Raw genomic sequence first — 26,201 nt, 5'->3', positions numbered from 1 at the left:
TCTAAGTTATTACTACGTTGGATGCTACAATTCTGTCTTAATCCACATGTTGTTCAGGGGTCAAATTGACCCGTTTTCCTATTTCAATGTTCTTTTTAACAATCCAAAATAACATGGTTGATTCCACACAAAGCTCTTTGCAAGTACAAATCTCTACTTTCATTAATTCTGGGGTTTCTTATTCAATTTTATAGCATTTGAAAACAAATTGAAGTGGTTTTGAAATAGTATTGAGTAAAAGTTGACATATTCCAGTCTGTGATTATCCATCAACATCCATTCATTTCATTTTAGTCTAAATAATTCCTAATTTCTGCTTTTCTAACTCAAACATTAGGTATAATTTCCTATAAATGAGGTTTATTGACCATAAATTTCAAAAATAACTGTAAACTGAAGTTAAGAAGTTAGTGTTATGTAGTGTTAAACATCAAAAGTGTTGGAAAAAAGGACAAAAACGTAAGAAAAAGTTAAAAACACTGATAAAAAGCGTCAACAAAGTGTTTTGATTTTCAATTTGGACGTGAACCGGTGACAGTGATACCCGGTTGATCTCACGAGACATCCAAAGTGGGCTGAGTTACAGTATGTAACACTTGAAATGATGCAAATGAAATGAAACTATTATATTGTAAATAAATGATTTTCTGTCTGAGCCATATATTTATCCCAACTATATGACCTCCTGGTAACACTAACTCAGCATCTACATTGCAATACAGCCCCATGAAGAATCAGAATCAGCTTTATTTGCCAGATATGAGGACACATACAAGGAATTTTCTTTGGATTATACATTTCTCACAGTGTGCTTACTCATACCAAACAAAACAAACTACATATACACAGTAATATATACACACTTTAACAGAAACACTGTAGACAAGTTGAGGCAATAGTGCAATGAAGAGTGTAAAGTGTGCAGGAGTAAATTATTTTATGAAAAATTTTAACTATTTTAATTATGGAGCATAGTGCAAAGGATGCTGGAATGAATAAGTATTATGTTATTATATAAGTATTATTACTAAAAGAGCTTTACGGCAGGAGGCGGGGTGAAAACACTACCACTTTTGTCCAAAGGGGTCGCTAGAATCAAACTGAAATTTACATATAGCCACTTTAAAAATGTCTTTTGACAACTGTAACCTTCTTTGTGGTTTTGATTTAATATCCTATAATGTTGATTTTATTCTTTCTTTTGTCATTTTACCTTTTACACTTTTCATGAGTTTTACTCACAGTACGCACAACAAAAGTAATTTTTTCTGCTTTTTTCACAGGACTTACTAATGCTGTTCAACTATCACTGCTACTTGTGTTTTATACTTGTCTACTGATACTAGTAGGCTTACAAATAATCATAAAAATGATGAGAGTGAAAGGAGGGCACTGATATATCGTCAGTTCTGCTTTTCAGTCCTGTAGTTCCGTGTCTATACATCGAACACAAGGTGTGACTAATGAGACAACTGTTTAAATAGCTTCAGAGTGTCACGTTCACGCACACATCATTGACATTAATCAACGCACAAGTCAATAAACCCTGTCAATAACAGCTCTATTCATTTAACACATGCCCTGAAGCTGTCTGTGTTGGTGTGCGTGTGTGTCTTTCAGACTGTGTGATCAAAATGAGGATAAGAAGTGGAAGAGATAGAAAAGACACAGAGAGAAAACTCCATTTTTACAAGGATTGTCCTTTTCACTGCTAGTTTTTACTAGTAAAGCGGAGGCTGAGTGAAATAGTGTGGGGCATAATGGGTAAACACAATCATACCAGAGCATGTAAACACCAGTCAAAAAGGATTTTTATTTTATTATTTTTTAATATTTCCACCACTATTCCCATTGAGATTCAGAATCTCTCAAAGGGGGTCCTGGCAGAGACAGCTGCATGAAAAAGTCCCACATAAAAATTAAGCATTACATGAAACATGATTGATAATGGAATGATCAGAGTTCAGTAGCAGGTCAAATAGTCCTTAATCCGGTTTTTATACTGCATTCTTTGTTATACTTTACAAATAATAAAAAATAAAAGGATGTAGTTTAAGGTGGCTCTGTAGCTCATAGCAAGATTAGTTCTGGTGATTGTACCCTACACTTAAAAATGGAACTAAAAGCTGGTGTCTATGAATAGACCAAAGAGTAAGGGATGTCCCGCACCATTACAAGATATTTCAAATGAATCCCAGTGCCACTGTGATTCGCAGAATAAGGGTATGTAGTCATATTTTCTTGAAGTCTAATTATGTCACTTTCAGTTCACTTTCAGAAAGTTACAAAAGTTGTTGGATAGCCCCCCCAATTCCAACGTTGGACAGGTGTGAAGAGAAAAGGTTTCAAATTATGTTTGACATAGTTTAAAGCAAATGCCTTTAGGCTATAGCCTGGTCCTACCAGACTCTGGTCCATTACCCTGGTCCTACCAGACTCTGGTCCATTAGCCTGGTCCTACCAGACTCTGGTCCATTACCCTGGTCCTACCAGACTCTGGTCCATTAGCCTGGTCCTACCAGACTCTGGTACATTACCCTGATCCTACCAGACTCTTATGTATTACCCCGGTTCTACCAGACTCTGGTACATTAGTCCGGTCCTACCAGACTCTGGTCCATTAGCCCGGTCCTACCAGACTCTGGTCCATTAGCCTAGTCCTACCAGACTCTGGTACATTAGTCTGGTCCTACTAGACTCTGGTACATCAGCCTGATCCTACCAGACTCTGGTCCATTAGCCCGGTCCTACCAGACTCTGGTACATTAGCCCGGTCCTACCAGACTCTGGTACATTAGTCCGGTCCTACCAGACTCTGGTACATTAGCATGGTCCTACCAGACTCTGGTATAGTAGCCTGGTCCTACCAGACTCTGGTCCATTACACTGGTCCTACCAGACTCCGGTCCATCAGCCTGATCCTACCAGACTCTGGTCCATAACACTGGTCCTACAGGACTCTGGTTCATAACACTGGTCCTACGGGACTCTGGTCCATTACACTGGTCCTACCAGACTCAGGTCCATTACACTGGTCCTACCAGACTCTGGTCCATAACACTGGTCCTACAGGACTCAAGTTCATAACACTGGTCCTACAGGACTCTGGTCCATTACACTGGTCCTACCAGACTCTGATCCCTTACATTGGTTCTACCAGACTCTGGTACATCAGCCTGATCCTACCAGACTCTGATCCATTACCCTAATCCAACCAGACTATTGTACATTAGCCCGGTCCTACCAGACTCCTACCAGAAACCGATGCATGTAACCCAAACCCAGACGGTGTACTGAAAGAAAATGTAGCTGAAGTACGTAGGAGGGTGGAGCCAGGCTATTTAGGCTAGGACAGGGGTGTCAAGCTCATTTTAGTTAACATACCCCTTCTTTGAACCAAGTACAAACTACATCTGAGGCTGAGAAGGAGGGGAAAGTGAATGTGTGTACCACATTGGATGTGGTATACACTTGATATTTATTCAGTCTGGACCCCAGTGCTGAACTGACCGACCAACAATGTCGTTCCTCGAGCTACACTGCTAGCATGGCTAAAGGTTATGGATCTCAACATAAGCAAGATTGTCTTCTTACGATTACTTCTTGAAAATTCACCAGAGTCTGATGTCATAATCATCTATAATTATCAGGCATAAGAAAGTTATGTCATCACTTGTATTTGACATCAACCCATTACAGTTATTTTTGCCTACTGCAGCACCAACCCGGGGAAATCCCTGTACTGTCCCTAAAACATACCTACTGTAATATGACTGATGTTGTCAGTGTTGGATCTTAAGAAAACTAAGCCTTTGACACCCAGCATAATTATGTCATTATCAGGTCATAACATAGTATTAAGGCTTATCTGGTCTTCAGTACAAAACAGAATCTATGCTGCATTTAGGTGATTTTAGAAAGTTGGAAATTGAACTTCCTGCAAGTTCAAATACAATGGAACTGCTCTCTGAATCTGGAATTAGAAGTTGTGGATCCAGTGACGATATAGGTTTCTGACAATATAGCATCATGGTTATCGTCCTCAAAATACAAGCTAGTTCACATTAGAGCATTCCTACTCAGGTTACACTGTTTAATGTGAGAGAGTATACAATTATTTCCCTCACTGTTTAATTGTCACAGACATCAAGAAAAAACCCCACACTGGATACAGTTTGCTTTTGTAGCCCACATACTTTCTCTGTGTGGGAGTACAGCAAAACGTGTGTGTTAATGTGTGCTAGTTGGGTAGAGAGAGACAATGAGTGTGTAACTGTCAAAGGGAGACAGCCTAAATTTGGTTTAAATTTAAATCCGACCCATCTTCAAGTGACAGATCAGCAAACAACAGTGACTGCACCCACATATGCATTGTTGACTTTCAGTGCCCATATATGGAGCACTGAAAGGCTTATTAAGGATGCTCCACTTATGATGTCATATTAAATATCAGCCAGCCTAAAAACTTGACATGACATTTGATTTGAAGCCTCCATGACTGCCTAAAAATACGTTTCTTCATATACTGTATGGCTGACGTGTAATGTAAAGATTCACTATTGGATATTTAGGAGTCACCCAGCCTAAAACCTGAATAGCTGCTTGAACAAAATATTGAAAACACTTGAAATGGGTCAAAAATTCAACCAACACAGAGAATGAGCAAGCATCACGCCCTTCGTTACTTGTTAGCTGGGTACAAGAGACCTTGCAGTTGAGCTGGGCAATGTATCTATCAATAAGATATCAATATCGTAATATGAGACTAGATATCGTCTTAGATTTTGGATATCGTAATATGACATAAGTGGTGTCATTTCCTGGTTTTAAAGGCTGCATTACAGTAAAGTGATGTCATTTCCTGAACCTACCAGACTTTTGTAGCTGTTCTATTATTTGCCTTTACCCACTTGGTCATTATATCCACATTACTGATGATTATCTATCAAAAATCTCATTGTGTAAATATTTTGGGAAATCACCAATAGTCAACATAGTCGATATCGAGGTATTCGGTCAAACATATCATTATATTTGATTTTCTCCATAACGCCCAGCCATATCTTGTAGTACCTTACCCGACCATTAAAACACTCCAAACCCCTACTTCCCGCTTTGCTACATAAAAGTGTACAAAACTTCCTGCACTAACCCTAAACATTGGTTTTTATTTAGGGATTAGGATTGACAGAACAGGCCATTTAAAAAAAAACACATTAAAAATTGCTTTAGGATGAATATCAGCAGCAAATCTCTAGACAATAAAGACAGTAGTTGTCAAAATATCTTGATAAGAAGAGATTATTGGATAGACAGACTGAATGTAGTTGCACTTTCAAAAGAAGTCCATAAATTAATTGCAATTTGTTTGGGTCAAAGGCACTTTTATTGAACATTTTCATATATTGAAGTATTCTTAATAATATGAATATGAATGGATTATTATGTGTTCATATTTGAATTTTTGATTTAGATTTATCTAGCCTCGAAATATCCTGAACAAGAGTGTACTGGATGATCACAATGCGTATCCTCAGTCAACCCCTTGCCCTTTCTCCAAAGACTTTGTACATTTTTTACAATTGTTTTAAGACCTTGTGCATTTCATATTTTGCACATGTGGCTTACACATAGTCTCTTCTGATTGAATTGACAGTGAGATAAGAAGAGCAATATAAAGTCTTGGTGTTAAGTCCAGAGCTTGGGTCAGGATGAGAGTCCCAACTAAAAAGATTGTATTTTAAAAGAGCCAGCATTCATGTTTTGAAACACACACATCTGAACAATATTGTGCGAAATCAGGATAGGTGTCAAAACAGAGCATTGACTCATTATACCACAAACCAGATTCATGAGATTGATAATAAGCTTCTCAACTTACTCTCGGAAAACAGAAGAATTTTTTTTTTCTTGAACTATTCCTTAAGTTCCTTATGTTATAAAAATTTCCTTTCTTTAGGAATTTTTTAAAAATTAGTGTGCATTCCCCCCAGCCTGTCTATGGCTATCAGTGGCTAGAAATGGCGACAGGTGCAAACGGAGCCCTGGGTATCCTGCTCTGCCTTTGAGAAAAATGAAAGCTCAGATGGGCCGATCTGGAATCTTGCTCCTTATGAGGTCATAAGGGGCAAGATTAACTCCCCTTTTTGCTTTGCCCGCCCAGAGAATTTGGCCCACCCATGAGAGAGACATCATTCAAACAAGCAAAGTGACAGTTGGTCTAGGTCACACCCCCAGCCTCCACCTTTCCCCCCACAGGGGTGGCTGTGGCTTAGTGGTAGAGCGGTTGCCTCCCAATTGGAAGGTTGGAGGTTTAGTGGCCCTGCAGTCCCATGTCGAAATGTCCTTGGGCAAGACACTGAATCATGCTGCGCCATCGGAGTGTGAATGTGTGTGAGTGTTTATTTGATGAGCAAAGAGCAAAGGGACTTCAGATACAGTACTAGGGGACCACTAAGGTCTATTTAAGAGAGACTTCAGATACAGTATTAGGGGACCACTAAGGTCTATATAAAAGAGACTTCAGATACAGTATTAGGGGACCACTAAGGTCTATTTAAGAGAGACTTCAGATACAGTATTAGGGGACCACTAAGGTCTATATAAAAGAGACTTCAGATACAGTATTAGGGGACCACTAAGGTCTATATAAAAGAGACTTCAGATACAGTATTGGGGACTACTAAGGTCTATATAAAAGAGACTTCAGATACAGTATTAGGGGACCACTAAGGTCTATATAAAAGAGACTTCAGATACAGTATTAGGGGACCACTAAGGTCTATATAAAAGAGACTTCAGATACAGTATTAGGGACCACTAAGGTCTATATAAAAGAGACTTCAGATACAGTATTAGGGACTACTAAGGTCTATATAAAAGAGACTTCAGATACAGTATTACGGGACCACTAAGGCCTATATATCAGAATCCAAAGAGCACCCTGTCATGGGCCCTTTAAAGAAGTATCCACAAAGGTATGAAAATACACCACTGTTGGGAAATGTATCCAGTATTTGTGAATTTGTATGGATTTTATATTTATCCTGTCCTGTGTATATTTCTTTTCTCTTGTACTTTTGTTCAAAGTAGTTTCTGTACCGACCTGTGGCAACAAATTCAAAGCCAAAGCACATGCCCTGAACTTTGATCCAGGGCTGCTTTTACAGTGAGCAGCAGGTTCTTCAATGTTCTGCTCAAAGGCACTTCAACAGGACCGTCACACCAGTGCCCACCGGAACACACACTCACGCCATTTTTCTTGAGGTGGAAGATCATTACCCCTAATTCTGAAAGTCAGCGCTCTTAAATCCATAATTCTTTTTTTTTGGAAAGCAGCTTTCCTGCCACCATGACTGTTAGCTTTGTTGCACCCCAGACTGACAGCTTTCATCGCTTGCTTTGTGAAACATGAAAGGATGTGGAAATGCTCTGATATCTGTCCAAGACAGAGGGGAAGAAAGAAATAAGAGAAAGAGAGGAATGGATAAAAGAAGATCTGCAGAGTGAGAAACCTCTGATATGTACAGAGACATGCGTTGTCTCAGACAGCCTGAACAGCAGCTTCGTGGGGGGTAACATATATAACATGTTTCGTAATTTCTGTATTGATTGAAACAGTCTTTGATTGTCTTCCAAAGTGAGAGATAAAACTATATACACATTCTATTATGAATACCAATTTGATTTGGTTAACCCAGACTGCTGAAGCCTCATTTTAGCTTTAGCTAATTCTAGAATGCACTTTTAAATGAGAACTTTCTTTAAAATCAAGGCTTAGAACGAGATGGGATTGGGAAAGAACAATCACCATGACCAAAAATTATTGCAATATTACTTGAATATGGGCATGTGAGAAATAGAAAAATATCCTAACCATTCAAATGATTTTTTCTGGGAAGTTTGACTTTATTATATGTAATGGGGCTGCTCCTCAAGCTCAATTTAGCAAATAGGCATTCATGAAAAACATCAATATGGCAATATTTTTTAGATGAAGTTGAGGAGTTTCTGTTGACATACCTGTGTAGCAGAGGTTTACCATAATGCATGCATAGCTCAGAAACAGAGGTTGGCCACAAAAACACACACACACACACATGCTCACACACATGCACAGGCACAAACACACAAGCAAATACACACAGTCTACGACTTCCTTTGTTTCTGACTTTGTTTCCTTTGTTGTTTCCTTTGTTTCTAACTCTTTCTTTCCGTTTCCTCTGCCTACAAGTCCTATTTAGTGAATCTAAAACACATGTGTATATATGATATAATAACCACTGAACATGAGGTGTTTTCAGTCTGTTTTAATGTCAATGTAAATGGTTTCAGTATACAGGCTGCATGTGTGCATGCAGACACTAGCCTGCACCCTGTTTAGACAAACATGTAGCCGCCCCTGTAAAGTTCCAGAGTAAGTGTCATAGCTGTAAGTGTACAGTCATTGTCCCCGTCACCATCCACCTCTGCTCCACACTACACTGCAGCGCTGCTGTGGTCTGACTGATCTGACATAACCCTGCACAGCTCTGTTCCACTGTGGAAACACTGCCGTCTCCAGTGAAGAGCTGGGTTCACTTCTTAGTCCTGTCCTGTCTCTTTCTGTCATGTCCCGTACTGCTGGTGGACTTAGTAATACACGGGGGTGTGGCTTCAAATCCTTCCAGAGCCACTTGCCAACATAGGGGTATGAATTCAACGCACTAAAGACGCAAAACTATCATCCATTTTAACCCTTGCGTTGTCTTCCCGTTAACCATGAACTTGTTCTTCCAGGATTTCTTTGGGTGCTTTTCCGATGTTTTATTCACAATTTTTAATTTAATTATCACTTTTTTCACACTTTTTGGGGGTTTAATAATAGGTTTTTCACTTATTCTTTGAATTCATGGTCAACAAACCTCATTTGTATCAAGTTATGCATGAGTTTTTAGGTAAAGAGGCAGAAATTATGATTTATTTTGACTAACAGTTAAGATCAGGTGATGTTGAGTGGATCATAGATATGTCAAAGTTAAGTCCGGATATTGTTTTGAATTCAACTTCTATAAGATTAAATAAAACACCCCAAAAACTAAATGAAAGTAAACATTCATTTTAACCTGAAGAATGCTGTATGGAATCATCCATGTTATTTTTGGGCAATTTGGTTGAAAGAAATCCATATTTCTGATATAAAACACTTTGAAACGGGTCAATTTTAAAAGGGTTAAGTCCATTTCTTTTCATTTAAGGTACAGCAATACAAAAACTGTGTGAAAATGTGTCTGTGGTTAAACTGATATAGCTAACCCCGTCACAAGCTAACCCACTCCAGACTAGTAGATATGATAAATGCCAAATAGGAAACTAGGGGAAGTCAACAAATATAATCCGGGGAGTAAACGACCTAAATATGTCTGGATTCACCATGCAGTGATCTGAGGACCAGTTCACCATAGTCCTCAGAAATCCACCAGAGGTTGATATATGGACACACACACACACACTTTAAATATGCATGCATAAAACATACACAATAGTGGTGCATTCAAGTCATGAAAGGATGGCACGTTAGAACATCAACACACACACACACACACACACACTCATGACATAATGAAAGCTGTGACTAATGAGGCTGTTCTCCATTTTACAGACCATATATATATTGTCTCTTGTCACTAGCTGTAGATCATCTGCTGCCAGATCCTGGAGATATGCGCCAAATTAACTGTCTCTCGTCATGTTAATTCACACACACAGTCACATAGATGTACAAGTTACATAACCTGGATATCAAGACCTGTGTTGTGTGTGAGAGCAAGGCTGGGGTAACAATGTCCCACCTACCCCGTCATCTAGTGTGTGCTGATTTTCTTCATTTGGTTTCTGAACGAGCACCACTAAAATACAATTTTAACTGTCTGGATAGTAATTTAACATGAGTCCTGCTTTAACCACTAATGTTATGGTCCTGTCTTGATGCTCTCCCTGTGTTGAAATGTAATTCCTGGTTTCCCGTACACTCCTAGGAGAGTTGGTATGTGGCGAATGAAGCCATCAAAGAGCAAAAACTGCATGTAAAATGACCTGGATGATCGTTCTCTCCGTTAACTTGAATGGTGATTAAGTGATTAAATCAGATACCTAAAAATTTATTTTTGATTTTGTACGTCTACATGTGAGGTTTTTATAAAAGGTACAGGTTTCTACATATATTTTTGTTTTATTCAATGGACTTTGTTTTTTAGGTTCTGTGAAATAAAATCAACTGAAACTAAACTAAACAGTGCAGCGCTCACAGTTTTCAAATGTTATTGGGCTGATTGGATCAATGCGGAGTCGTTGTAATTTTACTGTTTGGCCACTACGGTCAACTTGCTGAAGAAAACTGGATTTCTCATAATCCATAAAACTTCTTAGAATCTAATTTAAATGAATTAAAAAAAAAAGGACGGTAAAGTTTGACATGTAATGCAGTGGCTTAAATGATGTGCTTCTGGGCTACTTGTACTTGACAAAAGTATGAGTATTTCCATTTTCTCCTACTTTTTTTTTTTTTTTTTTCTTCTTCCTCCATTACATTTTAAATGTAAGGAGCCCCGGAGGTGCTATGGAGCGCTATAAGCTAGGTTAGCTGTATTGTTATTGAAAACTCGATATCTTGCAAAAGTGTATGTCCCCAGTTTTTTTTTCTTCCGTCACCTCCCAGGCTCCGTACAAATGGATACTTTTTTTTTTTACGGCACTAAATTTATTTTAAAGCTGTAGTAAGTTACTTTGCATATTCCGATTTTTACAGTAATGTACAGTAATAATTTAAATTAAACTACCAAGAAGTGTTGAAAGTAGCTTAACTTACCAGCTGCAACACTGAAGTGATACTTAGATCCATCAATAATTTACGATAGAATAAAATTGAAATTCTGCATGATAAGCACTGTTGCACTTTCTGTACTTCAATGTGATGCTAATACTCTTGTACTGTAACACAAGTAGAATTTGGAGTGACTGACAAATATTTTTACTGTGTGGCATCGGTACTTTTACTTAAGTAAAAGAACAGAAAGCGTTTTCGATCAATGTAGAAATATTAGTTTTGTTCACTTGACACTTGAAGTTAAGTTATTGCACTTACAAAAAGTTTTAATGTAGGGTTGTTTATTTAGTCATTTATTAAGATATAAATAAGCTGGTCTCTAACTTCCCGTCAGGTCTTAAACCCTCTTAATCATCATTAGTATTTTGGAACAATACAATTCAAGAAACGTTGACCTGACAACAATGCACATCATATGATGAGCCGTGTATACAGTAGGTCATAGACAGCAGTGTGTTTAGCCCACAGTGAGCGGCTCAGTCTAAACCCATAAGATGCTGATTGTGTGAGCAGTCCATTGACAATAGCTGAGCCAACACAAAAGCTTCTAAGTTTCTGCAAAACACTGACAGCGTTTGAAAAGCCCCGGCGTTAATAAGCCTCATCTGAATGTTTCACATTTTCAGGAATGTTTCTCGTCCGCCTCCACAAACTCAGATGAGGAAACGGTTTGGCTGCGGGGACGTCCTCAGATAATGCAGCCTGTATTTCTCTTGTCTCGCCCACGGGTGCAAAAATGTTTGCACACTGTGGCAGAGAAGTGAGAGAGGAATGAAAGCCTTGCCAGATAAGAGAGGAGGAGAGGAAAGTGGGGTGTAGGGAAAAGACAGGAAGAAATGGAGAGAAGTAAAGCAAAGAAAGGGGGACAGAGAGGGAGTGAGGGAAGGAGGGAGGGGGAAAAAGGAAGAAGATATAGGAAATAGGAAGGAGAAGAGAGGGAGAAAGAAGGGAGAAATTGGAGGGAGCCAAAGGATGCAAAGACAGAGGAAAGGATGGAAATCCAAGAAAAGGGCAGTAGATGAAGGTTAAAATAATGTAGCACACGCCGCAGAACAGAGAGATAAAGAAATGAAAGAAGGAAGTGGAGTGGTAGTGGATGGAGAAGAAAAAGAAATTAAAGAATTAAAGAAGAGGAAAGAGATAAGGAAGGGAAGCAGAAGAAAAGAAATGAGAGTGGAAGAACAGAATTGGAGGAGGAAATGGAAAACAATGAGTGTGAAAGGGAGTGAAGGAAAGAGGAGCAGAGGAGCAGTGGAAGGTTGAAAGAAGAGCATAAGATTAAGGAAGGAGACGAGGGAAGAAACAAGGTGAAGGAGGGAAAACAATCAGAGGAAAAAAGAGGAGAGAAGCAAAAGGGAATCTTTCTGAAGGGAGTTCAGAAAGATGTTGAGAAGAAAGGAGAAAAGGAGAGAAAGTGAAAAATTAGAGGAAGTATGTACTGTGCAACTGTAAAGAAAGAGAGGATTGAGTGAAAAGGGAAAGAAGTGAAAGAGAGAAAAGCGATGTGCTGGAGGAAAGAAAACAACCAGGGTTGGAGTAATGGAGGGAGAGACGAGAACGATGGAAAGGAAGTATAGAGAAAAGGAGAGAAAGGAGGAATGAAGCGCAGAAGGAAAGGAAGGAACGGAAGAGGAGCAAGGAGATGAAAACAAAGAAGAGAAAAACAATGAGGAGGTCTAGGAGTGAAGGGGGGGGGGGGGAGGGAAAGAGCGAGAGAAGGAGGGGTTTGCTGACGAGGCCTTTGGGGTTTGATGGCTGAACCCTTGGCGCGCCCACGCTACACCGGCCGCTCGATTACAAATCTTTTATCCCAGCATCGGCTCCGTAGTCAGCGGGGCCGAGAGCAGCGGGGGCCCCGGGCCCCTCCAGCTCCCTCCTCACAAGATCAATCAACATTCATCTGCTGCTGCCATCACTGCGCTGACTTACATAATCCCTTTGTGTTCCGTTGTTTCTCTGCTCGACAGCAAATAAAGTTCCAAACCCCCCATTTGGAGATTTGGCCCCAAATTTGAGTGTTTTTTTTTTCACGATTTGAACATATTTGATATCCTTGCTCTGGGTGTATTTGTGTCGCTATGAGTTATAAAGTTACAAAAGTGAAAAACACTTAAAGTGATTCTGCTTTTTGTTTAATGGGGAACTCGGGGAAATGAATTCAAGTAAAAAAACTCCTAATGAATTTTGCTGTTGTTAACGGCACATCTGCATGAGTGAACCCAAACCGACCACCGACTCTTGCTTCGTTACTCTAATTACACATTCAATTTAATTTTAACGTCACTTACACCGCAATATTGTTTCTTGTATCATGGCAACCGCACTTTAAAATACCATTATTTGACGCCATTTTGCTTACAATCATTGTTTATTGTTTGTATTTCTTGTGTGTTTACTTGTTTGTGTGTTTTTGTTTGTTGCTGTTATTGAAGAAAATGCTACCGCTGTAATAAAGAAATGTCCCCGTTGTGGGGTAAATAAAGTATAATCTAATCTAAACTATACTTTTTGAGCGCAGCTATTTCTGCCATCATTCCTTACACACACGCTTCCCAGGTACATTCTCGTTGTCATGCCAAGAAATACATTCTGCAACGCATTCCAGATGTTGACGCTCCCAAAGCAGATCACACAAAGATGGCAACCTAAAGGAACTGGTTCACATTTTACTATTTAAAGTTTACGGGATTGTATGTTTTATTGAGCCACAGTTAAAAGCAAATCCACCCGGAGTTACGGAAATATCTGAGAAATCTGTAGGATGGAATAAAATGATATTTGAACGATGACAAGAATCAGCTTTGTAAGTGTGTGTGCACAATGCACTTACTAGTAAACAGACAGCAGTTTTGCATTGCTCTACTTACACAGAAAGGACTAGACAGGCCTAATAGTATGTTAAAAATAGGCATGTGTGTGTGTGTGTGTGTGGGTGTGTGGGTGTATTACACACACACACACACACAGGCTTAAATACGTTTGAACATACATGCTAAAGTTGATTAAAAAAAGGAATAAAAAAACATCTTTTGTAAATTGATCTTAATGCCTAATTCAAAAAATGTAGGAAAATCCAACCTTTTAAGGACACCAATTTTCTTTGTGAATGAATAATGTATTGTATAAATAAATAAATGTTCTTCTCTAAAATACAGGGGGCATAAGTACACACACCCATATGTTAAATTCCCATAGAGGCAGGCAGATTTTTTATTTTTTGAGGCCAGTTCCCTTGGCCTCTGAAATTAAACTACACCCCTCCCCAAGACATCATCACATACCCTTCACCATACATAGAGATTGGCATGGGAAACTTTCCATAAAATCATCTCTCAATGCAGATCAAACCAGCTATTAGGCTAACTGAAATAAAAACAATGCCAAGAAAATTGGTGTTCTTAAAACGTTGGATTTTCCTAAATATTTTGAATTAAGGCTTCAAGATCAATTTCAAAAAGATGTTTTTTTTCCTCTTTTTAATCAACTTTATATATTAGCATATATATATATATATATACATACTGTATATAGTCAAGTCTTTCTGTAAGGTTAACAATATAAATAAAGCAAGGAAATAAATATTGAATGGGTGGATGTGTACAGTACAGTATATGCACGTATACGACAAGCATTTGACAACTTCATGTGCTTTGTCACATAGGGAAGGAGTTCAAATTGAATTCAAAAGAATTATAAAAAATATGGCATCCTTAGAATGTTTGGATAACAAAAATAAATGTACTTAATTATGGGCTTTTGTCATTACTTTAGTCAATATACAGGATTAATTAATAAATCAAAATGTAGACTAGGGTCTGATTTCATACTGTTTAAAGGGAAAATAGAGGAAATGATTTGACGAAGTATTGGAAGTACCCAAGAACAACGATCAAAGAAAAAACTATATTTGTCAAATGCAAAATATGTGTCAAACAATTTTAAAATAAAGTATTGTGGTGCTGCAGAGACATCCCAGGCCTACAAATCCCATCCTACAGGCTTAAAAAAAAAAAAAAAAAATCACCCTCCAATTACTTTTTAATTTCCTTTTTCTATATTTTTCAATGAAAATGAGAATGATACAAAAACGATCATTCCCTCCAATAACGTGACTCATGTCGCAATCTCAATAAGAGTCAAAATAATCGCAATTAGATATTTTCCTAATAGCGTGCAGCCCTAGTTTGTATTCATACATGCTAAGCTAACTTACCCTCTGAGGTTGCTAAGCAATAATTACACCTAGAAACAAAAACATAGGAAATACTGAATACATGTACACAAAATACATATGAACACCTTTTAACATCGTCCAAATTTACATTCACATTTTAGTTCTTTTCTTGGAAATGCTTGAGAAGTACAGCACCTGTGTAAGAGAGTGTAACCAAAATGAATTCCCAAACAATGGTTATGGTTATGGTTATTTTCCATAGAGGACTCGTGTTTGGGATAAAGTAAAGTAAAGGGATAAAGGAAGTAAAGTGCTGACGTAAAAAAAGTGCGTCGTGGAAAGGAAGCCAACGGGTTGAAAGTCTGCTCTGCTCTCTCCCCCCTTTTCATTCCCTCTCATTGTCTCTCTACCTTCATGTGCTCTCAGGGCTGTCACTGTCCACCCACAATCCCAGATTCCCCGTGTCACCCAGCACTGCCACGACATCCCCCCAACACACACACACACACACACACACACACAGAGAGTGGGGAGGATGACCATGTGGGAGATGGCAGCCTGTTTGACCGGCAGATTCTCTTTCTTCTCCTCAGGCCGTGGGAGGTTTCTGTTTTTCTTGGTAATTTGGTGTAGGTGGCTCTTTCCTCTATTGAGGCTGACCATCAAAGGAATCTAAGAAAGACGGCACTGAGATAACACGTGACAGTGGTGAGGAGAATTACCATGATCTGATTGTTGCTATTTTAGAATAGTGCTTTACTGGAAATATTCCACCGCTGGAATTAATGGTGAAGATAAAAATATTTTTGGAGAAAAGAAAATAGATGGGAAGCTCTTTTTTCCCCCCCAGTTTAACAACAATAACAACGCAGTTGGCTGATTATTCTTGCTCTTAAAACCCAGAAATATATAAAAAGGAAAGAAAATCCTGAAAACAATTGAAGATTTTTGGCAAGAGTATAGGTGAAAAACAAACTGAATCAGGGCTACTACACGTTGCCTATGCTGTCACATTGTACCAATCTGCTTACTGTGACTTTGAAAAATGTTCATTCAAATTCCGCAAAACTTGAAAACCCACACATGGAAATATGTGTGAATATTATTTTGGAGGATGAGAAAAAAATCCCCCTTTTTTTGCTCCCTCAACAATCCACTCCATGAAATGAGCCACTCACTGGTCCAAAAGACAGCATTTCCATCATAATACCAACTAACAGCATGGACCCTGCAGCAGCAAAAGGGGTTCGTTTTGTAACAGTTTGTGTAACAGACAAAAAGGCAACAAAAAAAGCACAAATCTGTACATGATCGAAGGACTGTATGTAGTTTTGTGGTTAAAGTCACAACATAGTTTTTGTGATTTAATTTTGGACAAATCAGTAGAAGTGTATGCAGAGCTGCTGTCTCTACTCACTGTACGACGCTGCAGTGCTGGAGGCGTCCACCTCCCTGGACAAAACACCGGCCTTGCGGCCTGGTTGCTACCTCTGCGTGCCAAGCTGTTTTGGCAAAACCTCTTTTTTCCCCACAGGATTCCCTCACTTTGTGTCTGTCTCGGTCAGTTTACTGGTTGGTGTTGGAGTGTTGCTGTTTCTGACTGTTTCTGAGTGGAAGCTGAGGACAGTTCTACCCCATCCTCGTCTAAGGTGTGTGTGTGTGCAACAGAGATCATCTGTGGCTTTCTAGAGAGCATGGCATTTGTTACATGAGAAGAGAGCGGTGTGTGGGATGCAGGTTGTGTGTGTTTGTGTGTGTGTGTGTGTGTGTTTGTTTTTCTTCCAGAGGAGTGATGGGAGCTGGAACTAATATTGGCAAAGTAAGACAAAGAGTAGTCTAAATCGACGATGTTTCACTTCCGGGATTGGTACGCTGCTGCCGGAAATTCCGCCGGATCACACTGACACACACTTTAGTGAGTGAGTTTCAAACTGGAATATATTATCTGTTTTGTGCAATAACACCGGCTTAAAATATAATGTACAACAGTCTGCTGCTATTATTTATTCATTATTACCGGTCTCCTTAACTACAGTACACATCCACACTCCTGATGTTTCTTTATTTATATTTATATACTTCTTGCAACTGTAACCCAGAATTTACCTACAGGGATCAATAAAGTATTTCTGACTCGGATCACGCTCTTTTCTTTGGAGTTTTAAACTCCGGTGGATTACTGAGGGTTAGGGTTAGGGTAGTCCTACTTAGGGTAGTCCTTACCTGCTCCCCAGATCTCTTTAGGGTAAATCCAGACAGCTAGCTAGACTATCTGTCCAATCAGAGGTTTCTGTTGCACGACTAAAACTACTTCTGAAAGTACACATGTTCCACCAAAACCAGTTCCTTCCTGAGGCTATTTTGCGTGTAACACTGCTCATGACGATTGTGTTTGGTTTAATGAAATGCCAATAAACCAGAGCACGTTTTTCTCCCATCCTGGATTGCTGTGTGGACTAGCCAGACCCTCCTCCGCAGTGCTGTGGAGGAAGGTACATCTATTTTAGTGCAATAAATACTTTTATTTTAGTGCAAAATGACATTGACATTTATTTTACTTATCATTTTAGAACCTGTGTTGTTGGCTGTAGAAAAACATAATAATGTTGGAGCAACGGCAGCTATTTTATTAGATTGACATGAAAAAACATTACTAAACGTAACGTGAATAGGAAAACTCGTCCGTGAACAGATGCATTCTGATTGGCGGTAGTGTTCGACAATTACAACTACAACACCCATAATTCCACAAAACTTCACAACGTCATCAAAAGTTTGGGATTACCATCCAATATTTTGCTTGAGAGACCCTTAGCGGCAGAAAATTACTCAATATAAGTATTTATTCATTTAACAATTTCAGGACGACCGTCATTTGAAGTGAAATCTAAAACCCTTGTGCCAAATAGGATTTGTCAGAGATCAAAATCCCATTTTTTACGGGATGGCTATATAATTGTGTAATGAATCTCGTAGCTCCCATTTATCATCCCCAGCATGTCTGGAGAATCACATGGGAGCAGCCAAAGATCAGCGGGTCAGACTAAATTGGTTTCCTCTCATTAAAGCGATCCCTTGCCTCAGTCATTAGACTGAGCCGGGCTCCACCATTGACATTTGACTTCTGTACCATCATCAGAAAACATTAATGCTAATGTCCTGTAACAGCAATAAAGCGTTTAAACAAAAAAGCTCCCTCATATCAGCGTCACCAGAGAAAAGATGGAGAAAGAGCTTATACTTGCTCTTGCACACGTTGGCATGAATGTAGGTAAGTATTGCATATGTGTGTATGTGTCATTATGACACCCATCGATACCCATCCTCTGAGTTTGAGAGTGAGAGCTGTGACTGAAAATGATAGGGCTGCTATGAACTAATGGATGCCTCCAACTACAGGGAAGCAGAGTCTTACATTTCGAAAGGTTCACTACCAGTCGTGTTATATGTCACCTTTACTTCACATCATGTTCAATGCAAGGAGATGGGGGGGGGGGGGGGGCAAACAGACAGAGGTGGAAACATGTCACATCTTCTCTGGTAACATTAGACACTGGTGTCTTGTAAAAGGGACACGGGAGAAATGCACACATATCAGAATACAATGTAATTATGTTATGCTATTTGCTTTAAACTAAGATTTTTATTAATTTTTCCATTTTCAATTTACTAAAGGTTGATGCTGACGGTGATTTTATGACCAAACGTGCCTTATACAATTTAATAATGTGAGTCTACAGTTTACTATAATTCTCTGCACTAGTGCAGTGAATGGGCTGATTGCTTGGCCTACAGTATTGCTGCTTGCAGCTTTTTTTATAATAACTCACAGAAGGCCCCCAAAGCAACACAACTGTATACTACTGACTTACGGTGTACCTCTACTTAAGAGGAAAACAATGTACTAGTACATATACCTGACAGAGAAACGTTACTGGTTACATTGCAGATTCAGATTTTACTCACAATACATAATTAAAATATGATGCATTGTTATTCATTGAACTACAAAGCCTTGTATTACGGCTACACACTGGGCACATGAACAAGTGTGTGTGCAACAAGGAAGTGGTGCTTTTGCACTGCAGAGATCTGCTCTATGGGCACGAAAAAATAGGACAGTCTCCATATATCTTTTCTGTGATTTTTGGGGTGTAATTTTGTGTCTCTGGTGCTTCTATACGCAGACAAACTTGGAAAAAAGCTATCCATGCTGTTATGTGTGAGACCCGGTTCCTGAATGTCCTCTGCCTTCAGTCTCCGGGTGAGCTGTTCAACATCTGCACGGCTTTCTACGTCACTAGACGAGACAAAGTGTCTAAACGTAGCACATGCTAGCGCTAGCATGCTAGCTCGTTCTCAAAGGCAAAACACTGCTACAACAGCCATTAGTTGACCGTTATCTCCCAAAGAACTACTTCCTGTCCCTGTTCTGCAGGTGTTCCACAAGTAGCCCATGTATAGAAGACGTCTCCCACTTTATCCTGCCTTGGACTGACCAAAGCTGGAGAACGATTTATCTAGCTGATGGGAGCTCACCTAGCTACTGAGCATGTGCAACTCCCAACAAAGATAGTATAGAAGTGAGGTGTCTCACTCTGTAGATCAAACAGAGACCTGAACACACACAAAAAAAACAGGATCTGCAGCAATGTACAGTACAACAAAAATCTGGTGTTTTTTGAAAATGAAGCCATGAAAACATATTCTGGTACCACCTCAAAATATATAAATGAGCATATGGGCACTTTAAATTAAACTACCAATATACAGAAAACGTCTTAATGACTGTCAATAAGTATATTGGCAGTTTAGTTTTGAGAGTTTGTTTCGTGTTCCCTCACCCGTGTCCTTTGATAACAGCTGACAGTAGATTGCCGTTTCACGGCGTTGAAGAAACAACAATCCCAAAGCAAAAGCTCAACGTCTCACCTGTGACTTACACAATCCCAAGCTGTGTGTGCACTGCAGTTAAAAAAAGATACATTCCTCTGAACATCGGCTCTGTGAATGGTCCGAATACGTGATGCGTGCAATCTAGACAATGCGTAAGAGTTGAAAGCTTCTGTCAAACTGATTTTACACAAGATTTTATCTGACATATGTCCTAATTATCTGATGAAACACACAGGTGCCTACTGACACTTTAGCTGTTTAACTGACTTTATCAGTTTAGATGACAGACACTCCACTGTGCTATATTAAAAGACATGTTATAAGTCATTATGACAAACTTATTATATTGGACTTGAAACAATGTTTCTGCATGCGACTTCTTTTACCCATGCGGGTCACATCGGCGACACCTACAGCAGGACAGACTCACTCACTCATTCAAAGACAGAGGTTCCTGACTTTATAATAGATAATACCAACGTACTTCTTATTTAGAATTTTACTTTTAAATGCAGGACGTTTACTAAAATGGAGAGTTTTTACATTGTGGTAGTGCTACCTTAAGTGTCTCATGTTTTAAAATACTTTGACTAGAACACAATGTTCTCCAATGAACAACAATCCACAACAGTTTGACCAACAATTCATCTCAGTTTACTTTGTTTCTGGACAAACGACAGAAGACAAACAGATAGAAAGAAAATGGCAAAGACATTAAGCAAATGGCATCATTAAAGCCAGTTAATCTTCACCTGTTGACTTTGTACTCGTGGAGCGCTCCATTCATCTTCCAGCACCTCCCAGGAGCTGGTCTGGTGTCAGACAAGCTAACAAATGACCTCAACTAATCGCTATTTAATTTACTAGCAGCAGTCACAGTGAGACATGAGGGCTAGGTAGAGCCCAACTAACCATCTCCTCTGTGTGTTGTTTTGTGTCTATTGTGTTGTCCAAACAAGGTGGAAGTTTACCCATTAGTTGATGCGTGCATTAATCATACATGGAGCGTCTCTCAGCAATAAGTTGCTGTCCATCAAAATAATTAACCACCGGAGCCGTTATTAATGTCTCACATCAGCCTTATGTCTTCACTTGTCTTCTGTGTTTTTGTTGCTGCTGCTAAATTTTGTTGTCAAAGTCTAGCACACATCATGTGGTTTAAATAGGTCAATTTGACCTTATTTATAGGAAAACCGTGTATGTTAGGAGTGTGCATCCCCCCCGAATCGATACATGGGTTACCATACAGTTCAGAGATGATACCTATTAATTACAGCCTGACCGATATATCGACAGGCCGATATTAGGCACTTCCAGATTTTTTTAAATATTCATGAATTAGAATCCTCCATAATGACAAATAAATTCTGATGAATGAATATCAAAAAAATAAAAACGGACTGTCAACCATGTTAGAAGCATTGGTGTTGCATAGTTTGTCCACCAGAGGGCGCTCTACAACGCCTCTGTTGGCAACATTCAGACTTTTATTTTTGTTATTGTGTTTTTGTTTCATGTCTTAAGTTTGTATTTTTATACATTTTATTTATCAGACCTTTAATATATTTTGATGTTCCTCTGTTCTGTTGTGACAATAACAAATCATGTTATTTTATTTTTGGGGCTGGTATTTTAATTCCAAAGGCCAAGGGAATTTTATGAGGATGCATAGTATCCTGATCCATGAAATAACTGGCCTCTAAAAATAAAAATGTGCCTGTCTCTATGGGAATTTAACATGGGTGGTGTATACTTATGCGCCCTGTATTTTAAGGAAGAACCTTTATTTATTTACCATACATTATTCATTCACAAAGACAATTAGTGTTCTTAAAAGGTTGGATTTTCCTAATTTTTTTGAATCAAGGCATTAAGATAAATTTCCAAAAGATGTTTTTTTTAGTCCTCTTTTTAATCAACGTTAGCATGGGTGTGTAAACTTATTCTAGCTACTGTAGTTCTTAATGTTTGTCCCATTTCCAGAAAGTACTGTGGATGCTATTACTGTCAGTCAATATTTCAGAGCAAATTCTTTAATGAGCGGCAGCCTATAAGAACCATTACATTTACACATACATATTAATACATTAAACCACTGGAGCCCCATGAGGCTTGACTCTTCTCTAATAGCCTGGGTGATTAGGATCCTGACCAGCCAAGTGACGTAAACATGAACACACACACACACACACACACACACACACACTCTTGTCCATTGAACTAGACTCATAAAAATTTACAGGCTGGTAAATGGGCGAGTGGCATTCAGGCATTATTAAACATGTGTATCTCCCCCATTACTTTTATGACTTTATCGATACCATTACGATATCTGATCATCTTCATTAACTTTAACAATGTTATGCTTTGTTGAAATGTGAGATCAATTGTGCTCTTTATTTTGAACATCCTGCTTATCCTACTTGAAGTGAGACAATCAAATGTATGTGTGTTTTACCTTTGTGGTACGCCAAATTCCAGACAAAGGATGACATTTGAAAAATAAAAACTGGAAGGACAGTGTTTTTATCAATTGTGACCCTGTAATTTGTAGTGAGGTGGCTAATTAGTCATCTATTTATGGCATTCTCATAAATATTCTCATTCTGGCAATAGGTGTCTGGGTATCCTGCTCTGCCTTTGTGAAAACAAAAGCTCAGATGGGCCAATCTGGAATCTTGCCCCTTATGAGGCTGACTTTTGAGAAAGAGACTTCAGATATGGTGTTAGGGCACCACTAAGGTCTAGATCAAAGAGACTTCAGATACAGTATTAGGGGACCACTAAGACCTATATAAAAGACTTCAGATACAGTATTAGGGGACCACTAAGACCTATATAAAAGACTTCAGATACAGTGTTAGGGAACCACTAAGACCTATATAACAGAGACTTCAGATACAGTATTAGGGGGCCACTAAGGTCTATATAAAAGAGACTTCAGATACAATATTAGGGGACCACTAAGGTCTATATAAAAGCATCCAAAAAGCATGTCAGGGGACTTTAAAAGGCCCCATTTACTGTAATGGTAAACTCATTTATCTTCTAAAAAGTCATCTATATTATCATTATATAGAACAGGGCTCAGCAACCTATGTGCCACCATTAGCGGTCGCTTATCCAATGGCACAGCAACAAAGTGTCCAAGAGATTTTTTTGGAAATGTTGAAGAGTCCTCCCCTTTGCATGCTGCAAGCCAAATGAGCTCTTTGGCAGCTATTTCCCCATCTGGCACACGGATTTAAAAGAAAATTAAGAAAAGACACTTCATAGTTTAAAAGTTGCCAAATCCTAATATACTGTAGAAGTTAGGTGATACCAATTCAACCACAACCCATTTATTAAAAACAATACCACCATCTCTCTCTCTCTCTCTTGTTATATGTGTATATATATATATATATATATATATATATATATATATATATATATACACACGCAGTATATTAGCTTCTGATTAAATCACTCACACACTAGTGTGATCAATTTGGACCCCCCCTCCCTTGTCTTCCTCCTGATATTGAGTGTAATCCAGTTAACATGTTATTGCTTTGACTCTCTCTTTGCTCAACACGTTCATTATAACACAGGTAAGTGAGCTAATGAGGGGACTTAATTGGTTAATTGGCGCGTTTGGTCTGAGAACCGGCGGATCATGTTTTGTTGTGATTTAGGCTGCTCAAATACAAAGCTAATCACAAAAGCCATATAATACACACATATGTCATGTAACTGTCTAAACCCCAACACTGGTTTGTACAAACTTCAGAAAGTGTGTTCTATGGAATGTAGGTCTGTAGTAAACCATCAGGAAATATGAATGCATAAAAAAGTAATTTCCCCACTGCTGTCAAACTGTCAAACAATGAAACACACTAAAACAGTCCTATCAATCTGAATAATATTCATGTACAAAATAATCTGTTTGAAATGCACCTTAACTTAAACCCAAATTTCACATTAAATATGGATATTTATACTTTACACTATTTCCCACTTGTATGTATCTAGCATCTAGATATTTATATTTTTCAGTTTTTTTTTTAGATGTTATGTTATATATTTATATTTATCACTCTACATGCTCTGCACACCCATATAAGCATTTATTAATTTTAATTCATATAACTAATAACTCAACTTTTCCACGGTGTTAATTGTTTTTGTGCTTTATTCTTTTAAGCTCTGAATTTTGCACGTCATTTTGTACTACATTGTACTGTGGTAAGACAATAAAGAAATCTGGAATAAAATACACACATAGAACTGTACAATAAATACATGTCACAGATCAGATTTGTGCTCATAGTATGCTCATTTTCAGGTTTATAATTGTATTTAGAGGTCGTACCAGACAGGGCTGCACAATAAATTGAATTTTAGTCACGATCACGATTTTTGACTTCCCACGATCAAATTTGCGTGATCGAGCGATTTTTTAAAAATGTGTCAGTATGTACAATGCTCCGGGTTTTTTTGCAAATCCAATCTACTGCTCCGTAAACCACTGTCTGATCATGTGCCAGTCAGAGGTGTTCCCTCCACCGCGCAGCTTAGTTTCTAGATGTAGACAGTCACAGAGGACAGAGTAACAGGAGGACAATTCAACAGATAGCAGTCGGTTATACGTAGGTCTCAAGGTTTACCAGTTTACCAGTAAACGCAACATTTTGTCCCGTCTGTGTTGTCTTTCAGACAACAGCACTGACCAGTGCTAGTCGGTGCTAGTTAGTGTCTGTTGGCTCACAGGGCTCTAGGGTGCTAGTTAGTGTCTGTTAACTCACAGGGCTCTAGGGTGCTAGTTAGTGTCTGTTAGCTCACGGGGCTCTAGGGTGCTAGTTAGTGTCTGTTAGCTCACAGGCCTCTATGGTGCTAGTTAGTGTCTGTTAGCTCACGGGGCTCTAGGGCGCGAGTAATATTTTTCCTTTGGTTGCACCGGTGCGCCTAACGTCCTCGTATCTGCTGTAATGTTGTTTATATCAACATGGTTTAATTTTGCGTTACACGACACATTTCTTCTGTATAGCCGTGACATTTGTTCACAGTTTATTGTTATTAACACAGCTGTATATTGTTAAGCAGGAGAGGCAAACCTGTATTTGTACCAGCGTTTCCACTGGCAACTCTGTATTCGCAGACGCCACGGTAAAAAACACAGAAGAAGTTATTGAATGGAACTAACTTCAGTCCGTAGAGTAACAGCGTGTGAGACGGAGCCTGCTAGAAAGATGTGACCCATGGCCAGAATATCATTGTTCCTAAAAATGCAGCGCAGTGACGATACAGACATTTCATACACACAACATGTGTAACTCTGCTGACCCGCCATTCGACCCGTGCTGGACCCATTCACAATGAGTAAGCCGTCTCTCTGTGAGTACGTCCATTGCACTCCCTTTCTCTCCTTAGCTCTTTTAATCAGTTATTGTTAAAAACAAGTGGAGGAGCTTTCTCAGAGATACATAAAAAAAGAAAAGAATCCTATGCTATTTATTTCAGATTTTCGAATTTTCATTTACATGTGTTGCAGCTGTATGTCTACACAACATACATATTCAACATAAGAAGAATGTAGCATAATATGGATGTGAAAGCAGTTATAAATAGCCTATGTGGCAATAAAATATGTTTTTGAATGTGTTAAAATCAACAAATAATCAGGATCGTTAATCAAATCACAATATTGATCAAAATAATCGTGATTATCATTTTGGCCATAATGGTGCAGCCTTAGTGCCAGAATAGTTTTATGTGGTTTAATCTTAAAAAAAATCCCACTGCAGCTATTTCCCCCTGCCTCTATTCCGGTCTTTAGCTGTCCTGTCAATTAAAAAGGTCTAATACGCCAAAAAATAATAGGATAGGGCTGTATGGTCTCTTCTTCCTCGTCATACCCACAATCAGTGTTGCCACAGTAACGTAGTTACTTTGCAGATTACTTGATTTTAAAAGTAACGACGTTAGATTACAAGTTCCTTTATAAATTACATTCAGCAGCTGCTGACAACACCCCTCCCGCCTAAACATATGGGGTTGGGGGGGTGGGGACTTGCTCCGTAAGTTTGATTGTGTGCTGTGAATGTTTCTTCTGATTTGACGTAGTGTTTTTATAGCTAGATAGCACTTTGTCACCACCAGCACAGAGTGTCCAACCAACTTTAATATTGCCATCTTTAGCTGACACAAACTCAAAACAGGGACTGTATTTCCAGCTAGGAAACGCACATCTCTCTCCTCCCTCCGTTGTTATTTACGTTTTTGTCG

The 26,201-nt window shown here is 38.8% G+C and overlaps 1 long non-coding RNA gene across 1 annotated transcript; it reads left to right on the top strand.

Moving 5' to 3' along the window:
• Positions 1–10,755: 10,755 nt before the first annotated feature.
• Positions 10,756–25,961, top strand: LOC117937044. The gene is made up of 2 exons (XR_004655085.1): positions 10,756–10,790; positions 25,853–25,961. It is a non-coding gene; the product is annotated as an uncharacterized LOC117937044 (long non-coding RNA).
• The last annotated feature ends 240 nt before the right edge of the window (positions 25,962–26,201 follow it).

This window comes from Etheostoma cragini, chromosome 21, assembly GCF_013103735.1.
Source record: "Etheostoma cragini isolate CJK2018 chromosome 21, CSU_Ecrag_1.0, whole genome shotgun sequence".
In the NCBI taxonomy this organism is placed as follows: Eukaryota; Metazoa; Chordata; class Actinopteri; order Perciformes; family Percidae; genus Etheostoma; species Etheostoma cragini.
This window is presented reverse-complemented; position numbering and strand designations above follow the sequence as displayed.